Here is a 25000-nt window from a genome sequence, read left to right as displayed (position 1 = left end):
GCCAGCCAGCCTTTTGACTTAGGGAAGTGGCGTCGCCATGTCAAGTTCAAAGAGCTCTGTGAAGCTTTAGGGGGACAAAAGAACAACTGTTGTAGATGCAGGCAGGTCTGGGAGGAGAATTTTAAAAAAACTCAATACAACTGGAAATCAGCCCCCCGAAACGAGAACGGGGACCCATGAATGGCGGCCCATGACTTGAGGTTGCGTGTAACGGTGAAATAAACATCACGGCTGTGACGAAACGGTGCTGTTATTGCCCCACGGCTCACTCCCTTTCGTGATGTGTTGCTTTAATGTGACCTAAGTAAGTGATCTAAATTAGCAGGTGTTTTTTTGTTTGTTTGTTTGTTTTTAACAGCAAATATTGGGCTTGTCCCACCCATGAGCTGCAACTGTGATTGGTTGTAGTTCTGCTCTGCGTTGACATCCTGTAACAGACTTTCCCCCCCATGTTGTCAGTTTCCTCAAACGTACACTGACCCCTACTGGCAGGCTTGGGTTACTTTTATCCACAGCATTCCCTCCACAGAGTTCTTGTTGAATATTTTCCAGTGTTTTGTTTTGAGAGCAACTGGCGATAATTAAGCCAAACTACAACTGATTGGTTTCCATCCCATGGCAGGCCATGCAGGTGGGCTTAAACGGCATCTGACGCTGAAATGTTTCGACTCTGAAGACTCCAAAGACCGTATGAAATGTAACACAAGGACGTGCATGTAAAACAAAGGTTAATGCGTTGTAGATTTGTGAAAACGTAAAGTAAGATGGAGTAAAAGTAAGAAAAGCAAGTGAAAGAATGTGCATGTAAGTGCTTGAGGATGGCAAAAGCTTACAGCACCTGGTATTCCCAGGCCGTCTCCCATCCAAGTACTAACCAGGCCCTACCCTGCTTAGCTTCCGAGATCAGACGAGATCGGGCGTGCTCAGGGTGGTACGGCCGTAAGCGAGAGCACTGCTTCCACTCAGCCTATTTATAAGCATGCGGCAAAAGACGGCTGCCTTTTCCACACTACAGGGGACACACATTTACTCGCCCTCCTTTCTTACTTCCAAAGCAACCCCACCAAGCTCATTCAAACCAATCACACATTTCATTGCTCTCTCCTGTCCTCCTTCTCTTTTCACAAAAAAAATAAAACAACAAAACTTGCTCTTTTGGCTGACACTTGAACATTCAGCAACAAAGGCTAACGCCGGCCGCCAGACTCGGCCTTGTCAACATAAAAGTCACATAAGCCACATGAGTCGAATGGGCTTGTGAAACGGGACAATTACAAAATCACAAATCTTTCTCAACTGTCTTGGCTCCTTTTATTTACACCCCTAAATTCCACATACTAAGGTACAACAGGAATACGGGATAAATGCAGAGGCTACTTCCTACCAATATGGAAGCCGGGCAAAAAAAAAAAAAGAAAAAAGCTCACGCTAGCACGCCGGGCGAAGCATCGCTCTGAGGTGAGTTGCGAGTCGCAGGGATGCCGGTGAAGCAGGCTCGGGCTGAGTGGGCCAGCCAGCCTTTTGACTTAGGGAAGTGGCGTCGCCATGTCAAGTTCAAAGAGCTCTGTGAAGCTTTAGGGGGACAAAAGAACAACTGTTGTAGATGCAGGCAGGTCTGGGAGGAGAATTTTAAAAAAACTCAATACAACTGGAAATCAGCCCCCCGAAACGAGAACGGGGACCCATGAATGGCGGCCCATGACTTGAGGTTGCGTGTAACGGTGAAATAAACATCACGGCTGTGACGAAACGGTGCTGTTATTGCCCCACGGCTCACTCCCTTTCGTGATGTGTTGCTTTAATGTGACCTAAGTAAGTGATCTAAATTAGCAGGTGTTTTTTTGTTTGTTTGTTTGTTTTTAACAGCAAATATTGGGCTTGTCCCACCCATGAGCTGCAACTGTGATTGGTTGTAGTTCTGCTCTGCGTTGACATCCTGTAACAGACTTTCCCCCCCATGTTGTCAGTTTCCTCAAACGTACACTGACCCCTACTGGCAGGCTTGGGTTACTTTTATCCACAGCATTCCCTCCACAGAGTTCTTGTTGAATATTTTCCAGTGTTTTGTTTTGAGAGCAACTGGCTATAATTAAGCCAAACTACAACTGATTGGTTTCCATCCCATGGCAGGCCATGCAGGTGGGCTTAAACGGCATCTGATGCTGAAATGTTTCGACTCTGAAGACTCCAAAGGCCGTATGAAATGTAACACAAGGACGTGCATGTAAAACAAAGGTTAATGCGTTGTAGATTTGTGAAAACGTAAAGTAAGATGGAGTAAAAGTAAGAAAAGCAAGTGAAAGAATGTGCATGTAAGTGCTTGAGGATGGCAAAAGCTTACAGCACCTGGTATTCCCAGGCCGTCTCCCATCCAAGTACTAACCAGGCCCTACCCTGCTTAGCTTCCGAGATCAGACGAGATCGGGCGTGCTCAGGGTGGTATGGCCGTAAGCGAGAGCACTGCTTCCACTCAGCCTATTTATAAGCATGCGGCAAAAGACGGCTGCCTTTTCCACACTACAGGGGACACACATTTACTCGCCCTCCTTTCTTACTTCCAAAGCAACCCCACCAAGCTCATTCAAACCAATCACACATTTCATTGCTCTCTCCTGTCCTCCTTCTCTTTTCACAAAAAAAATAAAACAACAAAACTTGCTCTTTTGGCTGACACTTGAACATTCAGCAACAAAGGCTAACGCCGGCCGCCAGACTCGGCCTTGTCAACATAAAAGTCACATAAGCCACATGAGTCGAATGGGCTTGTGAAACGGGACAATTACAAAATCACAAATCTTTCTCAACTGTCTTGGCTCCTTTTATTTACACCCCTAAATTCCACATACTAAGGTACAACAGGAATACGGGATAAATGCAGAGGCTACTTCCTACCAATATGGAAGCCGGGCAAAAAAAAAAAAAGAAAAAAGCTCACGCTAGCACGCCGGGCGAAGCATCGCTCTGAGGTGAGTTGCGAGTCGCAGGGATGCCGGTGAAGCAGGCTCGGGCTGAGTGGGCCAGCCAGCCTTTTGACTTAGGGAAGTGGCGTCGCCATGTCAAGTTCAAAGAGCTCTGTGAAGCTTTAGGGGGACAAAAGAACAACTGTTGTAGATGCAGGCAGGTCTGGGAGGAGAATTTAAAAAAACCTCAATACAACTGGAAATCAGCCCCCCGAAACGAGAACGGGGACCCATGAATGGCGGCCCATGACTTGAGGTTGCGTGTAACGGTGAAATAAACATCACGGCTGTGACGAAACGGTGCTTTTATTGCCCCACGGCTCACTCCCTTTCGTGATGTGTTGCTTTAATGTGACCTAAGTAAGTGATCTAAATTAGCAGGTGTTTTTTTGTTTGTTTGTTTGTTTTTAACAGCAAATATTGGGCTTGTCCCACCCATGAGCTGTAATTGTGATTGGTTGTAGTTCTGCTCTGCGTTGACATCCTGTAACAGACTTTCCCCCCCATGTTGTCAGTTTCCTCAAACGTACACTGACCCCTACTGGCAGGCTTGGGTTACTTTTATCCACAGCATTCCCTCCACAGAGTTCTTGTTGAATATTTTCCAGTGTTTTGTTTTGAGAGCAACTGGCGATAATTAAGCCAAACTACAACTGATTGGTTTCCATCCCATGGCAGGCCATGCAGGTGGGCTTAAACGGCATCTGACGCTGAAATGTTTCGACTCTGAAGACTCCAAAGACCGTATGAAATGTAACACAAGGACGTGCATGTAAAACAAAGGTTAATGCGTTGTAGATTTGTGAAAACGTAAAGTAAGATGGAGTAAAAGTAAGAAAAGCAAGTGAAAGAATGTGCATGTAAGTGCTTGAGGATGGCAAAAGCTTACAGCACCTGGTATTCCCAGGCCGTCTCCCATCCAAGTACTAACCAGGCCCTACCCTGCTTAGCTTCCGAGATCAGACGAGATCGGGCGTGCTCAGGGTGGTACGGCCGTAAGCGAGAGCACTGCTTCCACTCAGCCTATTTATAAGCATGCGGCAAAAGACGGCTGCCTTTTCCACACTACAGGGGACACACATTTACTCGCCCTCCTTTCTTACTTCCAAAGCAACCCCACCAAGCTCATTCAAACCAATCACACATTTCATTGCTCTCTCCTGTCCTCCTTCTCTTTTCACAAAAAAAATAAAACAACAAAACTTGCTCTTTTGGCTGACACTTGAACATTCAGCAACAAAGGCTAACGCCGGCCGCCAGACTCGGCCTTGTCAACATAAAAGTCACATAAGCCACATGAGTCGAATGGGCTTGTGAAACGGGACAATTACAAAATCACAAATCTTTCTCAACTGTCTTGGCTCCTTTTATTTACACCCCTAAATTCCACATACTAAGGTACAACAGGAATACGGGATAAATGCAGAGGCTACTTCCTACCAATATGGAAGCCGGGCAAAAAAAAAAAAAGAAAAAAGCTCACGCTAGCACGCCGGGCGAAGCATCGCTCTGAGGTGAGTTGCGAGTCGCAGGGATGCCGGTGAAGCAGGCTCGGGCTGAGTGGGCCAGCCAGCCTTTTGACTTAGGGAAGTGGCGTCGCCATGTCAAGTTCAAAGAGCTCTGTGAAGCTTTAGGGGGACAAAAGAACAACTGTTGTAGATGCAGGCAGGTCTGGGAGGAGAATTTTAAAAAAACTCAATACAACTGGAAATCAGCCCCCCGAAACGAGAACGGGGACCCATGAATGGCGGCCCATGACTTGAGGTTGCGTGTAACGGTGAAATAAACATCACGGCTGTGACGAAACGGTGCTGTTATTGCCCCACGGCTCACTCCCTTTCGTGATGTGTTGCTTTAATGTGACCTAAGTAAGTGATCTAAATTAGCAGGTGTTTTTTTGTTTGTTTGTTTGTTTTTAACAGCAAATATTGGGCTTGTCCCACCCATGAGCTGCAACTGTGATTGGTTGTAGTTCTGCTCTGCGTTGACATCCTGTAACAGACTTTCCCCCCCATGTTGTCAGTTTCCTCAAACGTACACTGACCCCTACTGGCAGGCTTGGGTTACTTTTATCCACAGCATTCCCTCCACAGAGTTCTTGTTGAATATTTTCCAGTGTTTTGTTTTGAGAGCAACTGGCTATAATTAAGCCAAACTACAACTGATTGGTTTCCATCCCATGGCAGGCCATGCAGGTGGGCTTAAACGGCATCTGATGCTGAAATGTTTCGACTCTGAAGACTCCAAAGGCCGTATGAAATGTAACACAAGGACGTGCATGTAAAACAAAGGTTAATGCGTTGTAGATTTGTGAAAACGTAAAGTAAGATGGAGTAAAAGTAAGAAAAGCAAGTGAAAGAATGTGCATGTAAGTGCTTGAGGATGGCAAAAGCTTACAGCACCTGGTATTCCCAGGCCGTCTCCCATCCAAGTACTAACCAGGCCCTACCCTGCTTAGCTTCCGAGATCAGACGAGATCGGGCGTGCTCAGGGTGGTATGGCCGTAAGCGAGAGCACTGCTTCCACTCAGCCTATTTATAAGCATGCGGCAAAAGACGGCTGCCTTTTCCACACTACAGGGGACACACATTTACTCGCCCTCCTTTCTTACTTCCAAAGCAACCCCACCAAGCTCATTCAAACCAATCACACATTTCATTGCTCTCTCCTGTCCTCCTTCTCTTTTCACAAAAAAAATAAAACAACAAAACTTGCTCTTTTGGCTGACACTTGAACATTCAGCAACAAAGGCTAACGCCGGCCGCCAGACTCGGCCTTGTCAACATAAAAGTCACATAAGCCACATGAGTCGAATGGGCTTGTGAAACGGGACAATTACAAAATCACAAATCTTTCTCAACTGTCTTGGCTCCTTTTATTTACACCCCTAAATTCCACATACTAAGGTACAACAGGAATACGGGATAAATGCAGAGGCTACTTCCTACCAATATGGAAGCCGGGCAAAAAAAAAAAAAGAAAAAAGCTCACGCTAGCACGCCGGGCGAAGCATCGCTCTGAGGTGAGTTGCGAGTCGCAGGGATGCCGGTGAAGCAGGCTCGGGCTGAGTGGGCCAGCCAGCCTTTTGACTTAGGGAAGTGGCGTCGCCATGTCAAGTTCAAAGAGCTCTGTGAAGCTTTAGGGGGACAAAAGAACAACTGTTGTAGATGCAGGCAGGTCTGGGAGGAGAATTTAAAAAAACCTCAATACAACTGGAAATCAGCCCCCCGAAACGAGAACGGGGACCCATGAATGGCGGCCCATGACTTGAGGTTGCGTGTAACGGTGAAATAAACATCACGGCTGTGACGAAACGGTGCTTTTATTGCCCCACGGCTCACTCCCTTTCGTGATGTGTTGCTTTAATGTGACCTAAGTAAGTGATCTAAATTAGCAGGTGTTTTTTTGTTTGTTTGTTTGTTTTTAACAGCAAATATTGGGCTTGTCCCACCCATGAGCTGTAATTGTGATTGGTTGTAGTTCTGCTCTGCGTTGACATCCTGTAACAGACTTTCCCCCCCATGTTGTCAGTTTCCTCAAACGTACACTGACCCCTACTGGCAGGCTTGGGTTACTTTTATCCACAGCATTCCCTCCACAGAGTTCTTGTTGAATATTTTCCAGTGTTTTGTTTTGAGAGCAACTGGCGATAATTAAGCCAAACTACAACTGATTGGTTTCCATCCCATGGCAGGCCATGCAGGTGGGCTTAAACGGCATCTGACGCTGAAATGTTTCGACTCTGAAGACTCCAAAGACCGTATGAAATGTAACACAAGGACGTGCATGTAAAACAAAGGTTAATGCGTTGTAGATTTGTGAAAACGTAAAGTAAGATGGAGTAAAAGTAAGAAAAGCAAGTGAAAGAATGTGCATGTAAGTGCTTGAGGATGGCAAAAGCTTACAGCACCTGGTATTCCCAGGCCGTCTCCCATCCAAGTACTAACCAGGCCCTACCCTGCTTAGCTTCCGAGATCAGACGAGATCGGGCGTGCTCAGGGTGGTACGGCCGTAAGCGAGAGCACTGCTTCCACTCAGCCTATTTATAAGCATGCGGCAAAAGACGGCTGCCTTTTCCACACTACAGGGGACACACATTTACTCGCCCTCCTTTCTTACTTCCAAAGCAACCCCACCAAGCTCATTCAAACCAATCACACATTTCATTGCTCTCTCCTGTCCTCCTTCTCTTTTCACAAAAAAAATAAAACAACAAAACTTGCTCTTTTGGCTGACACTTGAACATTCAGCAACAAAGGCTAACGCCGGCCGCCAGACTCGGCCTTGTCAACATAAAAGTCACATAAGCCACATGAGTCGAATGGGCTTGTGAAACGGGACAATTACAAAATCACAAATCTTTCTCAACTGTCTTGGCTCCTTTTATTTACACCCCTAAATTCCACATACTAAGGTACAACAGGAATACGGGATAAATGCAGAGGCTACTTCCTACCAATATGGAAGCCGGGCAAAAAAAAAAAAAGAAAAAAGCTCACGCTAGCACGCCGGGCGAAGCATCGCTCTGAGGTGAGTTGCGAGTCGCAGGGATGCCGGTGAAGCAGGCTCGGGCTGAGTGGGCCAGCCAGCCTTTTGACTTAGGGAAGTGGCGTCGCCATGTCAAGTTCAAAGAGCTCTGTGAAGCTTTAGGGGGACAAAAGAACAACTGTTGTAGATGCAGGCAGGTCTGGGAGGAGAATTTTAAAAAAACTCAATACAACTGGAAATCAGCCCCCCGAAACGAGAACGGGGACCCATGAATGGCGGCCCATGACTTGAGGTTGCGTGTAACGGTGAAATAAACATCACGGCTGTGACGAAACGGTGCTGTTATTGCCCCACGGCTCACTCCCTTTCGTGATGTGTTGCTTTAATGTGACCTAAGTAAGTGATCTAAATTAGCAGGTGTTTTTTTGTTTGTTTGTTTGTTTTTAACAGCAAATATTGGGCTTGTCCCACCCATGAGCTGCAACTGTGATTGGTTGTAGTTCTGCTCTGCGTTGACATCCTGTAACAGACTTTCCCCCCCATGTTGTCAGTTTCCTCAAACGTACACTGACCCCTACTGGCAGGCTTGGGTTACTTTTATCCACAGCATTCCCTCCACAGAGTTCTTGTTGAATATTTTCCAGTGTTTTGTTTTGAGAGCAACTGGCTATAATTAAGCCAAACTACAACTGATTGGTTTCCATCCCATGGCAGGCCATGCAGGTGGGCTTAAACGGCATCTGATGCTGAAATGTTTCGACTCTGAAGACTCCAAAGACCGTATGAAATGTAACACAAGGACGTGCATGTAAAACAAAGGTTAATGCGTTGTAGATTTGTGAAAACGTAAAGTAAGATGGAGTAAAAGTAAGAAAAGCAAGTGAAAGAATGTGCATGTAAGTGCTTGAGGATGGCAAAAGCTTACAGCACCTGGTATTCCCAGGCGGTCTCCCATCCAAGTACTAACCAGGCCCTACCCTGCTTAGCTTCCGAGATCAGACTAGATCAGGCGTGCTCAGGGTGGTATGGCCGTAAGCAAGAGCAGTGCTTCCACTCAGCCTATTTATAAGCATGCGGCAAAAGACGGCTGCCTTTTCCACACTACTGGGGACACACATTTACTCGCCCTCCTTTCTTACTTCCAAAGCAACCCCACCAAGCTCATTCAAACCAATCACACATTTCATTGCTCTCTCCTGTCCTCCTTCTCTTTTCACAAAAAAAAAAACAACAAAACTTGCTCTTTTGGCTGACACTTGAACATTCAGCAACAAAGGCTAACGCCGGCCGCCAGACTCGGCCTTGTCAACATAAAAGTCACATAAGCCACATGAGTCGAATGGGCTTGTGAAACGGGACAATTACAAAATCACAAATCTTTCTCAACTGTCTTGGCTCCTTTTATTTACACCCCTAAATTCCACATACTAAGGTACAACAGGAATACGGGATAAATGCAGAGGCTACTTCCTACCAATATGGAAGCCGGGCAAAAAAAAAAAAAGAAAAAAGCTCACGCTAGCACGCCGGGCGAAGCATCGCTCTGAGGTGAGTTGCGAGTCGCAGGGATGCCGGTGAAGCAGGCTCGGGCTGAGTGGGCCAGCCAGCCTTTTGACTTAGGGAAGTGGCGTCGCCATGTCAAGTTCAAAGAGCTCTGTGAAGCTTTAGGGGGACAAAAGAACAACTGTTGTAGATGCAGGCAGGTCTGGGAGGAGAATTTTAAAAAAACTCAATACAACTGGAAATCAGCCCCCCGAAACGAGAACGGGGACCCATGAATGGCGGCCCATGACTTGAGGTTGCGTGTAACGGTGAAATAAACATCACGGCTGTGACGAAACGGTGCTGTTATTGCCCCACGGCTCACTCCCTTTCGTGATGTGTTGCTTTAATGTGACCTAAGTAAGTGATCTAAATTAGCAGGTGTTTTTTTGTTTGTTTGTTTGTTTTTAACAGCAAATATTGGGCTTGTCCCACCCATGAGCTGCAACTGTGATTGGTTGTAGTTCTGCTCTGCGTTGACATCCTGTAACAGACTTTCCCCCCCATGTTGTCAGTTTCCTCAAACGTACACTGACCCCTACTGGCAGGCTTGGGTTACTTTTATCCACAGCATTCCCTCCACAGAGTTCTTGTTGAATATTTTCCAGTGTTTTGTTTTGAGAGCAACTGGCTATAATTAAGCCAAACTACAACTGATTGGTTTCCATCCCATGGCAGGCCATGCAGGTGGGCTTAAACGGCATCTGATGCTGAAATGTTTCGACTCTGAAGACTCCAAAGACCGTATGAAATGTAACACAAGGACGTGCATGTAAAACAAAGGTTAATGCGTTGTAGATTTGTGAAAACGTAAAGTAAGATGGAGTAAAAGTAAGAAAAGCAAGTGAAAGAATGTGCATGTAAGTGCTTGAGGATGGCAAAAGCTTACAGCACCTGGTATTCCCAGGCGGTCTCCCATCCAAGTACTAACCAGGCCCTACCCTGCTTAGCTTCCGAGATCAGACTAGATCAGGCGTGCTCAGGGTGGTATGGCCGTAAGCAAGAGCAGTGCTTCCACTCAGCCTATTTATAAGCATGCGGCAAAAGACGGCTGCCTTTTCCACACTACTGGGGACACACATTTACTCGCCCTCCTTTCTTACTTCCAAAGCAACCCCACCAAGCTCATTCAAACCAATCACACATTTCATTGCTCTCTCCTGTCCTCCTTCTCTTTTCACAAAAAAAAAAACAACAAAACTTGCTCTTTTGGCTGACACTTGAACATTCAGCAACAAAGGCTAACGCCGGCCGCCAGACTCGGCCTTGTCAACATAAAAGTCACATAAGCCACATGAGTCGAATGGGCTTGTGAAACGGGACAATTACAAAATCACAAATCTTTCTCAACTGTCTTGGCTCCTTTTATTTACACCCCTAAATTCCACATACTAAGGTACAACAGGAATACGGGATAAATGCAGAGGCTACTTCCTACCAATATGGAAGCCGGGCAAAAAAAAAAAAAAAAAGCTCACGCTAGCACGCCGGGCGAAGCATCGCTCTGAGGTGAGTTGCGAGTCGCAGGGATGCCGGTGAAGCAGGCTCGGGCTGAGTGGGCCAGCCAGCCTTTTGACTTAGGGAAGTGGCGTCGCCATGTCAAGTTCAAAGAGCTCTGTGAAGCTTTAGGGGGACAAAAGAACAACTGTTGTAGATGCAGGCAGGTCTGGGAGGAGAATTTAAAAAAACCTCAATACAACTGGAAATCAGCCCCCCGAAACGAGAACGGGGACCCATGAATGGCGGCCCATGACTTGAGGTTGCGTGTAACGGTGAAATAAACATCACGGCTGTGACGAAACGGTGCTTTTATTGCCCCACGGCTCACTCCCTTTCGTGATGTGTTGCTTTAATGTGACCTAAGTAAGTGATCTAAATTAGCAGGTGTTTTTTTGTTTGTTTGTTTGTTTTTAACAGCAAATATTGGGCTTGTCCCACCCATGAGCTGTAATTGTGATTGGTTGTAGTTCTGCTCTGCGTTGACATCCTGTAACAGACTTTCCCCCCCATGTTGTCAGTTTCCTCAAACGTACACTGACCCCTACTGGCAGGCTTGGGTTACTTTTATCCACAGCATTCCCTCCACAGAGTTCTTGTTGAATATTTTCCAGTGTTTTGTTTTGAGAGCAACTGGCGATAATTAAGCCAAACTACAACTGATTGGTTTCCATCCCATGGCAGGCCATGCAGGTGGGCTTAAACGGCATCTGACGCTGAAATGTTTCGACTCTGAAGACTCCAAAGACCGTATGAAATGTAACACAAGGACGTGCATGTAAAACAAAGGTTAATGCGTTGTAGATTTGTGAAAACGTAAAGTAAGATGGAGTAAAAGTAAGAAAAGCAAGTGAAAGAATGTGCATGTAAGTGCTTGAGGATGGCAAAAGCTTACAGCACCTGGTATTCCCAGGCCGTCCCCCATCCAAGTACTAACCAGGCCCTACCCTGCTTAGCTTCCGAGATCAGACGAGATCGGGCGTGCTCAGGGTGGTATGGCCGTAAGCGAGAGCACTGCTTCCACTCAGCCTATTTATAAGCATGCGGCAAAAGACGGCTGCCTTTTCCACACTACAGGGGACACACATTTACTCGCCCTCCTTTCTTACTTCCAAAGCAAGCCCACCAAGCTCATTCAAACCAATCACACATTTCATTGCTCTCTCCTGTCCTCCTTCTCTTTTCACAAAAAAAATAAAACAACAAAACTTGCTCTTTTGGCTGACACTTGAACATTCAGCAACAAAGGCTAACGCCGGCCGCCAGACTCGGCCTTGTCAACATAAAAGTCACATAAGCCACATGAGTCGAATGGGCTTGTGAAACGGGACAATTACAAAATCACAAATCTTTCTCAACTGTCTTGGCTCCTTTTATTTACACCCCTAAATTCCACATACTAAGGTACAACAGGAATACGGGATAAATGCAGAGGCTACTTCCTACCAATATGGAAGCCGGGCAAAAAAAAAAAAAGAAAAAAGCTCACGCTAGCACGCCGGGCGAAGCATCGCTCTGAGGTGAGTTGCGAGTCGCAGGGATGCCGGTGAAGCAGGCTCGGGCTGAGTGGGCCAGCCAGCCTTTTGACTTAGGGAAGTGGCGTCGCCATGTCAAGTTCAAAGAGCTCTGTGAAGCTTTAGGGGGACAAAAGAACAACTGTTGTAGATGCAGGCAGGTCTGGGAGGAGAATTTTAAAAAAACTCAATACAACTGGAAATCAGCCCCCCGAAACGAGAACGGGGACCCATGAATGGCGGCCCATGACTTGAGGTTGCGTGTAACGGTGAAATAAACATCACGGCTGTGACGAAACGGTGCTGTTATTGCCCCACGGCTCACTCCCTTTCGTGATGTGTTGCTTTAATGTGACCTAAGTAAGTGATCTAAATTAGCAGGTGTTTTTTTGTTTGTTTGTTTGTTTTTAACAGCAAATATTGGGCTTGTCCCACCCATGAGCTGCAACTGTGATTGGTTGTAGTTCTGCTCTGCGTTGACATCCTGTAACAGACTTTCCCCCCCATGTTGTCAGTTTCCTCAAACGTACACTGACCCCTACTGGCAGGCTTGGGTTACTTTTATCCACAGCATTCCCTCCACAGAGTTCTTGTTGAATATTTTCCAGTGTTTTGTTTTGAGAGCAACTGGCTATAATTAAGCCAAACTACAACTGATTGGTTTCCATCCCATGGCAGGCCATGCAGGTGGGCTTAAACGGCATCTGATGCTGAAATGTTTCGACTCTGAAGACTCCAAAGACCGTATGAAATGTAACACAAGGACGTGCATGTAAAACAAAGGTTAATGCGTTGTAGATTTGTGAAAACGTAAAGTAAGATGGAGTAAAAGTAAGAAAAGCAAGTGAAAGAATGTGCATGTAAGTGCTTGAGGATGGCAAAAGCTTACAGCACCTGGTATTCCCAGGCGGTCTCCCATCCAAGTACTAACCAGGCCCTACCCTGCTTAGCTTCCGAGATCAGACTAGATCAGGCGTGCTCAGGGTGGTATGGCCGTAAGCAAGAGCAGTGCTTCCACTCAGCCTATTTATAAGCATGCGGCAAAAGACGGCTGCCTTTTCCACACTACTGGGAACACACATTTACTCGCCCTCCTTTCTTACTTCCAAAGCAACCCCACCAAGCTCATTCAAACCAATCACACATTTCATTGCTCTCTCCTGTCCTCCTTCTCTTTTCACAAAAAAAAAAAACAACAAAACTTGCTCTTTTGGCTGACACTTGAACATTCAGCAACAAAGGCTAACGCCGGCCGCCAGACTCGGCCTTGTCAACATAAAAGTCACATAAGCCACATGAGTCGAATGGGCTTGTGAAACGGGACAATTACAAAATCACAAATCTTTCTCAACTGTCTTGGCTCCTTTTATTTACACCCCTAAATTCCACATACTAAGGTACAACAGGAATACGGGATAAATGCAGAGGCTACTTCCTACCAATATGGAAGCCGGGCAAAAAAAAAAAAAAAAAGCTCACGCTAGCACGCCGGGCGAAGCATCGCTCTGAGGTGAGTTGCGAGTCGCAGGGATGCCGGTGAAGCAGGCTCGGGCTGAGTGAGCCAGCCAGCCTTTTGACTTAGGGAAGTGGCGTCGCCATGTCAAGTTCAAAGAGCTCTGTGAAGCTTTAGGGGGACAAAAGAACAACTGTTGTAGATGCAGGCAGGTCTGGGAGGAGAATTTAAAAAAACCTCAATACAACTGGAAATCAGCCCCCCGAAACGAGAACGGGGACCCATGAATGGCGGCCCATGACTTGAGGTTGCGTGTAACGGTGAAATAAACATCACGGCTGTGACGAAACGGTGCTTTTATTGCCCCACGGCTCACTCCCTTTCGTGATGTGTTGCTTTAATGTGACCTAAGTAAGTGATCTAAATTAGCAGGTGTTTTTTTGTTTGTTTGTTTGTTTTTAACAGCAAATATTGGGCTTGTCCCACCCATGAGCTGTAATTGTGATTGGTTGTAGTTCTGCTCTGCGTTGACATCCTGTAACAGACTTTCCCCCCCATGTTGTCAGTTTCCTCAAACGTACACTGACCCCTACTGGCAGGCTTGGGTTACTTTTATCCACAGCATTCCCTCCACAGAGTTCTTGTTGAATATTTTCCAGTGTTTTGTTTTGAGAGCAACTGGCGATAATTAAGCCAAACTACAACTGATTGGTTTCCATCCCATGGCAGGCCATGCAGGTGGGCTTAAACGGCATCTGACGCTGAAATGTTTCGACTCTGAAGACTCCAAAGACCGTATGAAATGTAACACAAGGACGTGCATGTAAAACAAAGGTTAATGCGTTGTAGATTTGTGAAAACGTAAAGTAAGATGGAGTAAAAGTAAGAAAAGCAAGTGAAAGAATGTGCATGTAAGTGCTTGAGGATGGCAAAAGCTTACAGCACCTGGTATTCCCAGGCGGTCTCCCATCCAAGTACTAACCAGGCCCTACCCTGCTTAGCTTCCGAGATCAGACTAGATCAGGCGTGCTCAGGGTGGTATGGCCGTAAGCAAGAGCAGTGCTTCCACTCAGCCTATTTATAAGCATGCGGCAAAAGACGGCTGCCTTTTCCACACTACTGGGGACACACATTTACTCGCCCTCCTTTCTTACTTCCAAAGCAACCCCACCAAGCTCATTCAAACCAATCACACATTTCATTGCTCTCTCCTGTCCTCCTTCTCTTTTCACAAAAAAAAAAACAACAAAACTTGCTCTTTTGGCTGACACTTGAACATTCAGCAACAAAGGCTAACGCCGGCCGCCAGACTCGGCCTTGTCAACATAAAAGTCACATAAGCCACATGAGTCGAATGGGCTTGTGAAACGGGACAATTACAAAATCACAAATCTTTCTCAACTGTCTTGGCTCCTTTTATTTACACCCCTAAATTCCACATACTAAGGTACAACAGGAATACGGGATAAATGCAGAGGCTACTTCCTACCAATATGGAAGCCGGGCAAAAAAAAAAAAAGAAAAAAGCTCACGCTAGCACGCCGGGCGAAGCATCGCTCTGAGGTGAGTTGCGAGTCGCAGGGATGCCGGTGAAGCAGGCTCGGGCTGAGTGGGCCAGCCAGCCTTTTGACTTAGGGAAGTGGCGTCGCCATGTCAAGTTCAAAGAGCTCTGTGAAGCTTTAGGGGGACAAAAGAACAACTGTTGTAGATGCAGGCAGGTCTGGGAGGAGAATTTTAAAAAAACTCAATACAACTGGAAATCAGCCCCCCGAAACGAGAACGGGGACCCATGAATGGCGGCCCATGACTTGAGGTTGCGTGTAACGGTGAAATAAACATCACGGCTGTGACGAAACGGTGCTGTTATTGCCCCACGGCTCACTCCCTTTCGTGATGTGTTGCTTTAATGTGACCTAAGTAAGTGATCTAAATTAGCAGGTGTTTTTTTGTTTGTTTGTTTGTTTTTAACAGCAAATATTGGGCTTGTCCCACCCATGAGCTGCAACTGTGATTGGTTGTAGTTCTGCTCTGCGTTGACATCCTGTAACAGACTTTCCCCCCCATGTTGTCAGTTTCCTCAAACGTACACTGACCCCTACTGGCAGGCTTGGGTTACTTTTATCCACAGCATTCCCTCCACAGAGTTCTTGTTGAATATTTTCCAGTGTTTTGTTTTGAGAGCAACTGGCTATAATTAAGCCAAACTACAACTGATTGGTTTCCATCCCATGGCAGGCCATGCAGGTGGGCTTAAACGGCATCTGATGCTGAAATGTTTCGACTCTGAAGACTCCAAAGACCGTATGAAATGTAACACAAGGACGTGCATGTAAAACAAAGGTTAATGCGTTGTAGATTTGTGAAAACGTAAAGTAAGATGGAGTAAAAGTAAGAAAAGCAAGTGAAAGAATGTGCATGTAAGTGCTTGAGGATGGCAAAAGCTTACAGCACCTGGTATTCCCAGGCGGTCTCCCATCCAAGTACTAACCAGGCCCTACCCTGCTTAGCTTCCGAGATCAGACTAGATCAGGCGTGCTCAGGGTGGTATGGCCGTAAGCAAGAGCAGTGCTTCCACTCAGCCTATTTATAAGCATGCGGCAAAAGACGGCTGCCTTTTCCACACTACTGGGAACACACATTTACTCGCCCTCCTTTCTTACTTCCAAAGCAACCCCACCAAGCTCATTCAAACCAATCACACATTTCATTGCTCTCTCCTGTCCTCCTTCTCTTTTCACAAAAAAAAAAAACAACAAAACTTGCTCTTTTGGCTGACACTTGAACATTCAGCAACAAAGGCTAACGCCGGCCGCCAGACTCGGCCTTGTCAACATAAAAGTCACATAAGCCACATGAGTCGAATGGGCTTGTGAAACGGGACAATTACAAAATCACAAATCTTTCTCAACTGTCTTGGCTCCTTTTATTTACACCCCTAAATTCCACATACTAAGGTACAACAGGAATACGGGATAAATGCAGAGGCTACTTCCTACCAATATGGAAGCCGGGCAAAAAAAAAAAAAAAAAGCTCACGCTAGCACGCCGGGCGAAGCATCGCTCTGAGGTGAGTTGCGAGTCGCAGGGATGCCGGTGAAGCAGGCTCGGGCTGAGTGAGCCAGCCAGCCTTTTGACTTAGGGAAGTGGCGTCGCCATGTCAAGTTCAAAGAGCTCTGTGAAGCTTTAGGGGGACAAAAGAACAACTGTTGTAGATGCAGGCAGGTCTGGGAGGAGAATTTAAAAAAACCTCAATACAACTGGAAATCAGCCCCCCGAAACGAGAACGGGGACCCATGAATGGCGGCCCATGACTTGAGGTTGCGTGTAACGGTGAAATAAACATCACGGCTGTGACGAAACGGTGCTTTTATTGCCCCACGGCTCACTCCCTTTCGTGATGTGTTGCTTTAATGTGACCTAAGTAAGTGATCTAAATTAGCAGGTGTTTTTTTGTTTGTTTGTTTGTTTTTAACAGCAAATATTGGGCTTGTCCCACCCATGAGCTGCAACTGTGATTGGTTGTAGTTCTGCTCTGCGTTGACATCCTGTAACAGACTTTCCCCCCCATGTTGTCAGTTTCCTCAAACGTACACTGACCCCTACTGGCAGGCTTGGGTTACTTTTATCCACAGCATTCCCTCCACAGAGTTCTTGTTGAATATTTTCCAGTGTTTTGTTTTGAGAGCAACTGGCTATAATTAAGCCAAACTGCAACTGATTGGTTTCCATCCCATGGCAGGCCATGCAGGTGGGCTTAAACGGCATCTGACGCTGAAATGTTTCGACTCTGAAGACTCCAAAGGCCGTATGAAATGTAACACAAGGACGTACATGTAAAAGAAAGGGTAATGCGTTGTAGATTTGTGAAAGCGTAAAGTAAGATGGAGTAAAAGTAAGAAAAGCAAGTGAAAGAATGTGCATGTAAGTGCTTGAGGATGGCAAAAGCTTACAGCACCTGGTATTCCCAGGCGGTCTCCCATCCAAGTACTAACCAGGCCCGACCCTGCTTAGCTTCCGAGATCAGACGAGATCGGGCGTGCTCAGGGTGGTATGGCCGTAAGCGAGAACACTGCTTCCACTCAGCCTATTTATAAGCATGCGGCAAAAGACGGCTGCCTTTTCCACACTACAGGGGACACACATTTACTCGCCCTCCTTTCTTACTTCCAAAGCAACCCCACCAAGCTCATTCAAACCAATCACACATTTCATTGCTCTCTCCTGTCCTCCTTCTCTTTTCACAAAAAAAATAAAACAACAAAACTTGCTCTTTTGGCTGACACTTGAACATTCAGCAACAAAGGCTAACGCCGGCCGCCAGACTCGGCCTTGTCAACATAAAAGTCACATAAGCCACATGAGTCGAATGGGCTCGTGAAACGGGACAATTACAAAATCACAAATCTTTCTCAACTGTCTTGGCTCCTTTTATTTACACCCCTAAATTCCACATACTAAGGTACAACAGGAATACGGGATAAATGCAGAGGCTACTTCCTACCAATATGGAAGCCGGGCAAAAAAAAAAAAAGAAAAAAGCTCACGCTAGCACGCCGGGCGAAGCATCGCTCTGAGATGAGTTGCGAGTCGCAGGGATGCCGGTGAAGCAGGCTCGGGCTGAGTGGGCCAGCCAGCCTTTTGACTTAGGGAAGTGGCGTCGCCATGTCAAGTTCAAAGAACTCTGTGAAGCTTTAGGGGGACAAAAGAACAACTGTTGTAGATGCAGGCAGGTCTGGGAGGAGAATTTTAAAAAAAACTCAATACAACTGGAAATCAGCCCCCCGAAACGAGAACGGGGACCCATGAATGGCGGCCCATGACTTGAGGTTGCGTGTAACGGTGAAATAAACATCACGGCTGTGACGAAACGGTGCTGTTATTGCCCCACGGCTCACTCCCTTTCGTGATGTGTTGCTCTAATGTGACCTAAGTAAGTGATCTAAATTAGCAGGTGTTTTTTTGTTTGTTTGTTTGTTTTTAACAGCAAATATTGGGCTTGTCCCACCCATGAGCTGCAACTGTGATTGGTTGTAGTTCTGCTCTGCGTTGACATCCTGTAACAGACTTTCCCCCCCATGTTGTCAGTTTCCTCAAACGTACACTGACCCCTACTGGCAGGCTTGGGTTACTTTTATCCACAGCATTCCCTCCACAGAGTTCTTGTTGAATATTTTCCAGTGTTTTGTTTTGAGAGCAACTGGCTATAATTAAGCCAAACTACAACTGATTGGTTTCCATCCCATGGCAGGCCATGCAGGTGGGCTTAAACGGCATCTGACGCTGAAATGTTTCGACTCTGAAGACTCCAAAGGCCGTATGAAATGTAACACAAGGACGTACATGTAAAAGAAAGGGTAATGCGTTGTAGATTTGTGAAAGCGTAAAGTAAGTTGGAGTAAAAGTAAGAAAAGCAAGTGAAAGAATGTGCATGTAAGTGCTTGAGGATGGCAAAAGCTTACAGCACCTGGTATTCCCAGGCGGTCTCCCATCCAAGTACTAACCAGGCCCGACCCTGCTTAGCTTCCGAGATCAGACGAGATCGGGCGTGCTCAGGGTGGTATGGCCGTAAGCGAGAGCACTGCTTCCACTCAGCCTATTTATAAGCATGCGGCAAAAGACGGCTGCCTTTTCCACACTACAGGGGACACACATTTACTCGCCCTCCTTTCTTACTTCCAAAGCAACCCCACCAAGCTCATTCAAACCAATCACACATTTCATTGCTCTCTCCTGTCCTCCTTCTCTTTTCACAAAAAAAATAAAACAACAAAACTTGCTCTTTTGGCTGACACTTGAACATTCAGCAACAAAGGCTAACGCCGGCCGCCAGACTCGGCCTTGTCAACATAAAAGTCACATAAGCCACATGAGTCGAATGGGCTCGTGAAACGGGACAATTACAAAATCACAAATCTTTCTCAACTGTCTTGGCTCCTTTTATTTACACCCCTAAATTCCACATACTAAGGTACAACAGGAATACGGGATAAATGCAGAGGCTACTTCCTACCAATATGGAAGCCGGGCAAAAAAAAAAAAAGAAAAAAGCTCACGCTAGCACGCCGGGCGAAGCATCGCTCTGAGATGAGTTGCGAGTCGCAGGGATGCCGGTGAAGCAGGCTCGGGCTGAGTGGGCCAGCCAGCCTTTTGACTTAGGGAAGTGGCGTCGCCATGTCAAGTTCAAAGAACTCTGTGAAGCTTTAGGGGGACAAAAGAACAACTGTTGTAGATGCAGGCAGGTCTGGGAGGAGAATTTAAAAAAAAACTCAATACAACTGGAAATCAGCCCCCCGAAACGAGAACGGGGACCCATGAATGGAGGCCCATGACTTGAGGTTGCGTGTAACGGTGAAATAAACATCACGGCTGTGACGAAACGGTGCTGTTATTGCCCCACGGCTCACTCCCTTTCGTGATGTGTTGCTTTAATGTGACCTAAGTAAGTGATCTAAATTAGCAGGTGTTTTTTTGTTTGTTTGTTTGTTTTTAACAGCAAATATTGGGCTTGTCCCACCCATGAGCTGCAACTGTGATTGGTTGTAGTTCTGCTCTGCGTTGACATCCTGTAACAGACTTTCCCCCCCATGTTGTCAGTTTCCTCAAACGTACACTGACCCCTACTGGCAGGCTTGGGTTACTTTTATCCACAGCATTCCCTCCACAGAGTTCTTGTTGAATATTTTCCAGTGTTTTGTTTTGAGAGCAACTGGCTATAATTAAGCCAAACTACAACTGATTGGATTCCATCCCATGGCAGGCCATGCAGGTGGGCTTAAACGGCATCTGACGCTGAAATGTTTCGACTCTGAAGACTCCAAAGGCCGTATGAAATGTAACACAAGGACGTACATGTAAAAGAAAGGGTAATGCGTTGTAGATTTGTGAAAGCGTAAAGTAAGATGGAGTAAAAGTAAGAAAAGCAAGTGAAAGAATGTGCATGTAAGTGCTTGAGGATGGCAAAAGCTTACAGCACCTGGTATTCCCAGGCGGTCTCCCATCCAAGTACTAACCAGGCCCGACCCTGCTTAGCTTCCGAGATCAGACGAGATCGGGCGTGCTCAGGGTGGTATGGCCGTAAGCGAGAGCACTGCTTCCACTCAGCCTATTTATAAGCATGCGGCAAAAGACGGCTGCCTTTTCCACACTACAGGGGACACACATTTACTCGCCCTCCTTTCTTACTTCCAAAGCAACCCCACCAAGCTCATTCAAACCAATCACACATTTCATTGCTCTCTCCTGTCCTCCTTCTCTTTTCACAAAAAAAATAAAACAACAAAACTTGCTCTTTTGGCTGACACTTGAACATTCAGCAACAAAGGCTAACGCCGGCCGCCAGACTCGGCCTTGTCAACATAAAAGTCACATAAGCCACATGAGTCGAATGGGCTTGTGAAACGGGACAATTACAAAATCACAAATCTTTCTCAACTGTCTTGGCTCCTTTTATTTACACCCCTAAATTCCACATACTAAGGTACAACAGGAATACGGGATAAATGCAGAGGCTACTTCCTACCAATATGGAAGCCGGGCAAAAAAAAAAAAAGAAAAAAGCTCACGCTAGCACGCCGGGCGAAGCATCGCTCTGAGATGAGTTGCGAGTCGCAGGGATGCCGGTGAAGCAGGCTCGGGCTGAGTGGGCCAGCCAGCCTTTTGACTTAGGGAAGTGGCGTCGCCATGTCAAGTTCAAAGAACTCTGTGAAGCTTTAGGGGGACAAAAGAACAACTGTTGTAGATGCAGGCAGGTCTGGGAGGAGAATTTTAAAAAAAACTCAATACAACTGGAAATCAGCCCCCCGAAACGAGAACGGGGACCCATGAATGGCGGCCCATGACTTGAGGTTGCGTGTAACGGTGAAATAAACATCACGGCTGTGACGAAACGGTGCTGTTATTGCCCCACGGCTCACTCCCTTTCGTGATGTGTTGCTTTAATGTGACCTAAGTAAGTGATCTAAATTAGCAGGTGTTTTTTTGTTTGTTTGTTTGTTTTTAACAGCAAATATTGGGCTTGTCCCACCCATGAGCTGCAACTGTGATTGGTTGTAGTTCTGCTCTGCGTTGACATCCTGTAACAGACTTTCCCCCCCATGTTGTCAGTTTCCTCAAACGTACACTGACCCCTACTGGCAGGCTTGGGTTACTTTTATCCACAGCATTCCCTCCACAGAGTTCTTGTTGAATATTTTCCAGTGTTTTGTTTTGAGAGCAACTGGCTATAATTAAGCCAAACTGCAACTGATTGGTTTCCATCCCATGGCAGGCCATGCAGGTGGGCTTAAACGGCATCTGACGCTGAAATGTTTCGACTCTGAAGACTCCAAAGGCCGTATGAAATGTAACACAAGGACGTACATGTAAAAGAAAGGGTAATGCGTTGTAGATTTGTGAAAGCGTAAAGTAAGATGGAGTAAAAGTAAGAAAAGCAAGTGAAAGAATGTGCATGTAAGTGCTTGAGGATGGCAAAAGCTTACAGCACCTGGTATTCCCAGGCGGTCTCCCATCCAAGTACTAACCAGGCCCGACCCTGCTTAGCTGCCGAGATCAGACGAGATCGGGCGTGCTCAGGGTGGTATGGCCGTAAGCGAGAACACTGCTTCCACTCAGCCTATTTATAAGCATGCGGCAAAAGACGGCTGCCTTTTCCACACTACAGGGGACACACATTTACTCGCCCTCCTTTCTTACTTCCAAAGCAACCCCACCAAGCTCATTCAAACCAATCACACATTTCATTGCTCTCTCCTGTCCTCCTTCTCTTTTCACAAAAAAAATAAAACAACAAAACTTGCTCTTTTGGCTGACACTTGAACATTCAGCAACAAAGGCTAACGCCGGCCGCCAGACTCGGCCTTGTCAACATAAAAGTCACATAAGCCACATGAGTCGAATGGGCTCGTGAAACGGGACAATTACAAAATCACAAATCTTTCTCAACTGTCTTGGCTCCTTTTATTTACACCCCTAAATTCCACATACTAAGGTACAACAGGAATACGGGATAAATGCAGAGGCTACTTCCTACCAATATGGAAGCCGGGCAAAAAAAAAAAAAGAAAAAAGCTCACGCTAGCACGCCGGGCGAAGCATCGCTCTGAGATGAGTTGCGAGTCGCAGGGATGCCGGTGAAGCAGGCTCGGGCTGAGTGGGCCAGCCAGCCTTTTGACTTAGGGAAGTGGCGTCGCCATGTCAAGTTCAAAGAACTCTGTGAAGCTTTAGGGGGACAAAAGAACAACTGTTGTAGATGCAGGCAGGTCTGGGAGGAGAATTTTAAAAAAAACTCAATACAACTGGAAATCAGCCCCCCGAAACGAGAACGGGGACCCATGAATGGCGGCCCATGACTTGAGGTTGCGTGTAACGGTGAAATAAACATCACGGCTGTGACGAAACGGTGCTGTTATTGCCCCACGGCTCACTCCCTTTCGTGATGTGTTGCTTTAATGTGACCTAAGTAAGTGATCTAAATTAGCAGGTGTTTTTTTGTTTGTTTGTTTGTTTTTAACAGCAAATATTGGGCTTGTCCCACCCATGAGCTGCAACTGTGATTGGTTGTAGTTCTGCTCTGCGTTGACATCCTGTAACAGACTTTCCCCCCCATGTTGTCAGTTTCCTCAAACGTACACTGACCCCTACTGGCAGGCTTGGGTTACTTTTATCCACAGCATTCCCTCCACAGAGTTCTTGTTGAATATTTTCCAGTGTTTTGTTTTGAGAGCAACTGGCTATAATTAAGCCAAACTACAACTGATTGGTTTCCATCCCATGGCAGGCCATGCAGGTGGGCTTAAACGGCATCTGACGCTGAAATGTTTCGACTCTGAAGACTCCAAAGGCCATATGAAATGTAACACAAGGACGTACATGTAAAAGAAAGGGTAATGCGTTGTAGATTTGTGAAAGCGTAAAGTAAGTTGGAGTAAAAGTAAGAAAAGCAAGTGAAAGAATGTGCATGTAAGTGCTTGAGGATGGCAAAAGCTTACAGCACCTGGTATTCCCAGGCGGTCTCCCATCCAAGTACTAACCAAGCCCGACCCTGCTTAGCTTCCGAGATCAGACGAGATCGGGCATGCTCAGGGTGGTATGGCCGTAAGCGAGAGCACTGCTTCCACTCAGCCTGTTTATAAGCATGCGGCAAAAGACGGCTGCCTTTTCCACACTACAGGGGACACACATTTACTCGCCCTCCTTTCTTACTTCCAAAGCAACCCCACCAAGCTCATTCAAACCAATCACACATTTCATTGCTCTCTCCTGTCCTCCTTCTCTTTTCACAAAAAAAATAAAACAACAAAACTTGCTCTTTTGGCTGACACTTGAACATTCAGCAACAAAGGCTAACGCCGGCCGCCAGACTCGGCCTTGTCAACATAAAAGTCACATAAGCCACATGAGTCGAATGGGCTCGTGAAACGGGACAATTACAAAATCACAAATCTTTCTCAACTGTCTTGGCTCCTTTTATTTACACCCCTAAATTCCACATACTAAGGTACAACAGGAATACGGGATAAATGCAGAGGCTACTTCCTACCAATATGGAAGCCGTGCAAAAAAAAAAAAAGAAAAAAGCTCACGCTAGCACGCCGGGCGAAGCATCGCTCTGAGGTGAGTTGCGAGTCGCAGGGATGCCGGTGAAGCAGGCTCGGGCTGAGTGGGCCAGCCAGCCTTTTGACTTAGGGAAGTGGCGTCGCCATGTCAAGTTCAAAGAGCTCTGTGAAGCTTTAGGGGGACAAAAGAACAACTGTTGTAGATGCAGGCAGGTCTGGGAGGAGAATTTTAAAAAAACTCAATACAACTGGAAATCAGCCCCCCGAAACGAGAACGGGGACCCATGAATGGCGGCCCATGACTTGAGGTTGCGTGTAACGGTGAAATAAACATCACGGCTGTGACGAAACGGTGCTGTTATTGCCCCACGGCTCACTCCCTTTCGTGATGTGTTGCTTTAATGTGACCTAAGTAAGTGATCTAAATTAGCAGGTGTTTTTTTGTTTGTTTGTTTGTTTTTAACAGCAAATATTGGGCTTGTCCCACCCATGAGCTGCAACTGTGATTGGTTGTAGTTCTGCTCTGCGTTGACATCCTGTAACAGACTTTCCCCCCCATGTTGTCAGTTTCCTCAAACGTACACTGACCCCTACTGGCAGGCTTGGGTTACTTTTATCCACAGCATTCCCTCCACAGAGTTCTTGTTGAATATTTTCCAGTGTTTTGTTTTGAGAGCAACTGGCTATAATTAAGCCAAACTACAACTGATTGGTTTCCATCCCATGGCAGGCCATGCAGGTGGGCTTAAACGGCATCTGACGCTGAAATGTTTCGACTCTGAAGACTCCAAAGGCCGTATGAAATGTAACACAAGGACGTACATGTAAAAGAAAGGGTAATGCGTTGTAGATTTGTGAAAGCGTAAAGTAAGATGGAGTAAAAGTAAGAAAAGCAAGTGAAAGAATGTGCATGTAAGTGCTTGAGGATGGCAAAAGCTTACAGCACCTGGTATTCCCAGGCGGTCTCCCATCCAAGTACTAACCAGGCCCGAC

At 46.3% G+C, this 25000-nt stretch overlaps 17 non-coding genes across 17 annotated transcripts in view; all 17 read right to left on the bottom strand.

Moving 5' to 3' along the window:
• Nucleotides 1–826: 826 nt before the first annotated feature.
• Nucleotides 827–945, bottom strand: LOC140575891 (5S ribosomal RNA). Its single transcript, XR_011981146.1, has one exon. It is a non-coding gene; the product is annotated as a 5S ribosomal RNA (ribosomal RNA).
• A 1389-nt stretch (nt 946–2334) lies between these two features.
• On the bottom strand, nt 2335–2453 carry LOC140575736 (5S ribosomal RNA). The gene has a single exon (XR_011981001.1). It is a non-coding gene; the product is annotated as a 5S ribosomal RNA (ribosomal RNA).
• Nucleotides 2454–3842: 1389 nt separating this feature from the next.
• LOC140575890 (5S ribosomal RNA) lies at nt 3843–3961 on the bottom strand. Its single transcript, XR_011981145.1, has one exon. It is a non-coding gene; the product is annotated as a 5S ribosomal RNA (ribosomal RNA).
• Nucleotides 3962–5350: 1389 nt separating this feature from the next.
• On the bottom strand, nt 5351–5469 carry LOC140575735 (5S ribosomal RNA). The gene has a single exon (XR_011981000.1). It is a non-coding gene; the product is annotated as a 5S ribosomal RNA (ribosomal RNA).
• A 1389-nt stretch (nt 5470–6858) lies between these two features.
• LOC140575889 (5S ribosomal RNA) lies at nt 6859–6977 on the bottom strand. Its single transcript, XR_011981144.1, has one exon. It is a non-coding gene; the product is annotated as a 5S ribosomal RNA (ribosomal RNA).
• A 1389-nt stretch (nt 6978–8366) lies between these two features.
• Nucleotides 8367–8485, bottom strand: LOC140575829 (5S ribosomal RNA). Its single transcript, XR_011981087.1, has one exon. It is a non-coding gene; the product is annotated as a 5S ribosomal RNA (ribosomal RNA).
• Nucleotides 8486–9872: 1387 nt separating this feature from the next.
• On the bottom strand, nt 9873–9991 carry LOC140575827 (5S ribosomal RNA). The gene has a single exon (XR_011981086.1). It is a non-coding gene; the product is annotated as a 5S ribosomal RNA (ribosomal RNA).
• Nucleotides 9992–11375: 1384 nt separating this feature from the next.
• Nucleotides 11376–11494, bottom strand: LOC140575767 (5S ribosomal RNA). The gene has a single exon (XR_011981030.1). It is a non-coding gene; the product is annotated as a 5S ribosomal RNA (ribosomal RNA).
• A 1389-nt stretch (nt 11495–12883) lies between these two features.
• On the bottom strand, nt 12884–13002 carry LOC140575826 (5S ribosomal RNA). Its single transcript, XR_011981085.1, has one exon. It is a non-coding gene; the product is annotated as a 5S ribosomal RNA (ribosomal RNA).
• Nucleotides 13003–14387: 1385 nt separating this feature from the next.
• LOC140575825 (5S ribosomal RNA) lies at nt 14388–14506 on the bottom strand. Its single transcript, XR_011981084.1, has one exon. It is a non-coding gene; the product is annotated as a 5S ribosomal RNA (ribosomal RNA).
• Nucleotides 14507–15893: 1387 nt separating this feature from the next.
• LOC140575824 (5S ribosomal RNA) lies at nt 15894–16012 on the bottom strand. The gene has a single exon (XR_011981083.1). It is a non-coding gene; the product is annotated as a 5S ribosomal RNA (ribosomal RNA).
• A 1385-nt stretch (nt 16013–17397) lies between these two features.
• On the bottom strand, nt 17398–17516 carry LOC140576054 (5S ribosomal RNA). The gene has a single exon (XR_011981288.1). It is a non-coding gene; the product is annotated as a 5S ribosomal RNA (ribosomal RNA).
• A 1390-nt stretch (nt 17517–18906) lies between these two features.
• LOC140576053 (5S ribosomal RNA) lies at nt 18907–19025 on the bottom strand. The gene has a single exon (XR_011981287.1). It is a non-coding gene; the product is annotated as a 5S ribosomal RNA (ribosomal RNA).
• Nucleotides 19026–20415: 1390 nt separating this feature from the next.
• On the bottom strand, nt 20416–20534 carry LOC140576046 (5S ribosomal RNA). The gene has a single exon (XR_011981281.1). It is a non-coding gene; the product is annotated as a 5S ribosomal RNA (ribosomal RNA).
• Nucleotides 20535–21924: 1390 nt separating this feature from the next.
• Nucleotides 21925–22043, bottom strand: LOC140576441 (5S ribosomal RNA). The gene has a single exon (XR_011981654.1). It is a non-coding gene; the product is annotated as a 5S ribosomal RNA (ribosomal RNA).
• Nucleotides 22044–23433: 1390 nt separating this feature from the next.
• Nucleotides 23434–23552, bottom strand: LOC140575679 (5S ribosomal RNA). Its single transcript, XR_011980947.1, has one exon. It is a non-coding gene; the product is annotated as a 5S ribosomal RNA (ribosomal RNA).
• Nucleotides 23553–24941: 1389 nt separating this feature from the next.
• The window catches only part of LOC140575696 (5S ribosomal RNA), a 119-nt gene continuing 60 nt past the window's right edge, over nt 24942–25000 (bottom strand). Inside the window, exon 1 of the ribosomal RNA XR_011980963.1 lies at nt 24942–25000. This exon is cut by the window's right edge and continues 60 nt beyond it. This is a non-coding gene — a ribosomal RNA (5S ribosomal RNA).

Source organism: Salminus brasiliensis, chromosome 13, assembly GCF_030463535.1.
Source record: "Salminus brasiliensis chromosome 13, fSalBra1.hap2, whole genome shotgun sequence".
In the NCBI taxonomy this organism is placed as follows: domain Eukaryota; kingdom Metazoa; phylum Chordata; class Actinopteri; order Characiformes; family Bryconidae; genus Salminus; species Salminus brasiliensis.
This window is presented reverse-complemented; position numbering and strand designations above follow the sequence as displayed.